Consider the following 4636-nt stretch of genomic DNA (forward strand, 5'->3'; position numbering starts at 1 on the left):
CTACCAAAATAAGACCTGAATTGTTGTAACTTGGAGGTATCGCTTATAGACCCGTAAAATATCGACCTGACCCTGAATGTGATATTAACCTCTAACTGAGTGCTACCAGACTCAGATGCCATTCATTTGAAGAGATGCCATTTTCCTCCTCATCAAGTCTTTTTAGTTTGAAGGTGTATATTGAGGGAGGGGAGGAAAAACAAGCTTTCTCCACTTGGCTCCGTCTTTGCATTTCACTGGTCTTTTCGTGTTGTCCACGTTGTACTCCTTCTACCCTCAGCTTGACATGTTTTTATCACCAGGCCTGGGACCTGTGTGCCGCGTTAGATTCCAGCGCTGCAAACAGCAAGAACGTGACATGGATCTTGATAACAGAATCGCTTTGGGGACGCGTGGCTCGCGGAAGCAGGCGGCATTCATTTATTTCATTTTTCTTCCTTCTCTTTTCAACACGCTGCGTTGGCCAATGTAAATTGCAGATAGGGGGAGTTTGGGAAAAGGTGGTGGCTGTTGCTGCCCTGGGATATTTATCCCTGGAAAATTTTCACTGTGACTCGTGTGATCTCTCCTTAACGCTAACAGAGAAAACGAGAGAACGCTGAGGGAAAATAGAACTTGTAATCACAGTATGCTTGAGGGAAATGCAACCAGCTCAAGAAAAAAAAGAACCATTACATTCAGAGACTTTTCTTTGTGAAAAACTGAAAAGAAACGAGCTTTCCACTTTAAGTAATCAGACCATGTACCACCGACACGATAGGAACAATGTGTTAATGCAGCTTAATCTCTAACGCCGAGGGCATACACACTGCACGCAGCTTGACGAGATGTGTCTTTCCGGACTCTGCTGATAAACTCTGTACATTATGGGAACTGGGATTTGGAATTAGGCTCATTCCATGAAAATGAAATGCAAGACGATTTAAAACAAAGCAATACACAGTTGTGCAACAATATTTAAAAAGCATATAAAGGAAGGCATCAGATTTCAGTATAATTCATACATAGTCCCAGTCATGGTTACATTAAAACTGCACTCAGCAATACTTTTTTTTAATATATATATATTTTGACTTTTACATTAATTATCTAGCTAAATACATGACACCTAATTAATTCTAATATGGCTCCATGTCTGCTCAATGTCTAAATAATAAATAATATGTTTGCAAATGCATTCACCATAACAGTGTTTTAAGTAGTGTGTCAGATGCAGTATTTTGAGCTTGTTCCACTTCCTCCAAGTGGCCAGAAAAAAGTCAGTGAATGCAGTTAATAACAGGTCAGTATTGTAAGCTGCACGCTAACTGATCAAAAGGCAACACAATCCTCCCCCACATGTGGATCGTATAATACGAGAGCTGCATTAATCGATACCTTTATATTTACACTGAATTCAAGAACGTGTCCCATAATGACAAACCCACAGAGAGTAATGACCTGACTCTGCAGTCCCCCTCAGCTCCACAGAGCATCTGAATGTGCTTCAGCTCATTGTTTCCGTTCGCTCTGACCGCTTTCATCGCTCCCTTCTCCTGAAGCAGCAGGCAGCCTTTGCAGCCACTGTTGATTACCTGCCCAGCACCAAATAGCGGAGAGACAAAGTTAGCAACTTGCTGGTGAACATGCAGGAACTGCACATTTTCCTAAGGAGTCGGTTAAGACCAAAGCAGAGCTAAAAGGAGAGTGACTATTGGGCTTTCCGTCATCAGGAGGACAGAGACACAGCTCCAAATGAATGCTAGTATTGTTCTGAGGCTGCTGCTAGTTTGCTTGTCCTTCTGAAACAATAGCATTATATAGTGATAATATGTCAGTGTTTACCGCTTTGTCTACAACCCCGAAGTGGCCGACTCTGTCAACTAGTACTGCATCAAGTAATACAGTGAAGAATTGATATGAAGTAGTATGAGAGCTTGAAATGAGACATATTGAAACGTGGGGGCTGGAGACGCTGGTGTCCGTGGGCAGATTTGGTAACTGCGTCGGCGTGTGTCTGTGTGTATTTGTGTGTGTCAGAGCAGACAGCGAGCAGCCAGCGCACAGACTTGTAGACAGGGTGTAGGAGGTGACTGATGACCACCATCACATCACTATCAGCTCTTCATAAGACTCAATAACACACACACACACACACACACACACACACAGTAAACATAAAGATGGAGCTCTGGAGAATATCCACCCATGGCCAGAGAAGCACATTTGACTTGTAAAATCTGACAGATTTAAACTTTAAAACCAAATATGCCACAGTATTCACATTGCTAGATTAAAACTAATAATTGCATTCGGTCAACCGGTACACGAGTTTTGGTGAGCCACATGCTGAGTAACTGTTCTCATGATGCTCACTGTGCACGATTGAGCTTCATTGTGACTTGTATCAAGTCAGATCTCAATGAAAAATAAATTCTGTGCATAGAGGTCATTTTCATTTTCATTTCCTCCATCCCGCCGTGGCATTAACGCTGCTCACTCTTGAGCGTCAGCAAACTGCTCTTTCAAAAAGCCCTCTGAGTGAATTACAATTTTCTTTTCTTTTCCTGTCTTTTTTCTTGCCTTTTTTTGCGCTCCATTTTCTGATGGGCCACTATGCACCAGCAAACATGCTGATACGATCTTAAAGGTCATGTTCTTTTCACGTTGACAGAGGCCTTCCAAAACTCTGACGAGGGGGTCCCTCTAAAGGATAGCGCCGCTACACTGCAGCAGCAGTAGCGATGGTTGCGACTCAAGCTGAAGCCAAACTGATTAATGCTCTACATCAAAAGCCCTTTTTCCTATTCAACCTGCATTTCCGGGGTTAGTCATGCTGAACCAGGATGGCCCATCAGCCCCGACGCTCCCTGATCGTATTCATTGAGATGTAAAAGGATAAACTGATTATCACTGATGAGCAGCACTTGGGTTCACTACTGGAGCTGCTACGCTATCCAATCATGTAAAATGAAGTAAAAGCTAAGTAGGTGCCCTTCTGATGAAGACTATATCGTGTGTAGCCACAGAAACAGCCTATTGAGTTTAATGCAAGCAACACGCAAGTAGTTTCAGGCGATTGCTGTGGGAAAACACACCAATTAAATCACTGTTGCTCACCTAATTGAGTGTGTTTCAGTATTTAAGATGTGCGCCAGCCTGAAGGACTGCCGCTCAGGTAGTACAAGCAGGTAATATGTGTGTGTATGAACGTTCTGTATTTGTGTGTGTATGTTTGTGTCAATGTTGGACTACTCTCTCTCGACAGCTCCTCTTTTCCCTGCCTTGTTTTTAAAAGGCAACCATAATGGCCGGTAAGGACAGCCTTAAGAGGTGCTGGCAGCTTGAAGCTTGACGCAACCAAAGGTCATTGATTCCCCCCTCTCCTCAACGCGTGCTCCCTCTCTTTTTTTAAACAATGCATCGAGATTTTGGCATTTTGTGAACACACACAGGACAGCTCACCGACAAGCCGACCTTGACAGCGAATTGGATAAATAAACCTTCAATTTAGCCGCTCTCCTCCTCTCCTTCCCCAGTGCAGCTCGCCAGCTCAGGCAGCGAGTCCCACCGGGAGCCTTCACCTATCCATATCGTTCAGCCCACGCTCGGCTCGGCTCGGCTCTCCCTCCCTCTCTCCCGGCCTGTCTAGCGGAGCTGCCCTCAGCGCTGTGACAAACACAGCCTTAAAGATAAGCTAATAGCCCCCTTGCGCTCCAGTCAAAGTCAATCCTCGCGCCATGTCGGAAATTTAATGCCAATTCCATCTCTCAACCCCGTCCATCCCATTTCCACAGCCAACACCGTACCCTCCGCCTGTGTCTCTGCCTGCCTTCATCAAACCCTTTTCGTGAGACGCCAACACGTAGGGCAATGCAGACGTGCACTGACATGCATGCAAACACACACTTCTCCATACCTATCAGATGGGCCTCACCATCCCAGGGGAAGAGCAGGAAGTGAGAGCACTACTCCATAACGGGTAATGACATGGCATTTAATGATACTGTCCAAAATGATCCGGGCCTGTGCCGACAGCTACGGCTGCTCTGCATGGAGGCCGTGCAGCCGTGGAGAGCCAGATAAGCTTGGCTGGGCCTGCTCTGTGTGTCTGTGTGTGTGTGTGTGTGTGTGTGCCGGTGTGTTCGCGGTTTCCTAACACGGCAGTGGCAATACTGTATCTTTCACTCGTCCTGTCGCCTGATAGGATGTGACATATGCCTCCGCCGCACACTGCCGTCATTCCTCCCTTCGCCTCATCTCTCCACCCCATCTCCCATTTTCTCCTTTCATTTGTTCTCCTCTCCTCATGCCTTCTCTTCTTTATTTCTTCTTCTGCAACACATTGTAAAAAAGAGGTTTTCCTCGAAATAATAGCTAAGTATGTGTGGCACTACAGCGGCGAGGGATGATCATCACAGGGCTAATAACAACCAGCCTGAACAAAGGAATGCATTGCTTATGTGGGTGTGTGCTGTGTACGTCGTGCATGGGTGACAGAGAAAGCATACATAAGAAAATAAATCAGCCACTATTAACACGTGCTATTTCTTCGCTGTGGTGCGGTGGTCATTGGCTGCTGCCTTACTTTGCATTTCCAGCCCTCAACCCCACCACAAAGCTGCAGCAGGAACATCAAGCTGAACCACTTTAAAGG

The sequence above is a fragment of the Chelmon rostratus genome, chromosome 1 (genome assembly GCF_017976325.1).
Source record: "Chelmon rostratus isolate fCheRos1 chromosome 1, fCheRos1.pri, whole genome shotgun sequence".
Taxonomy (NCBI): Eukaryota; Metazoa; Chordata; class Actinopteri; order Chaetodontiformes; family Chaetodontidae; genus Chelmon; species Chelmon rostratus.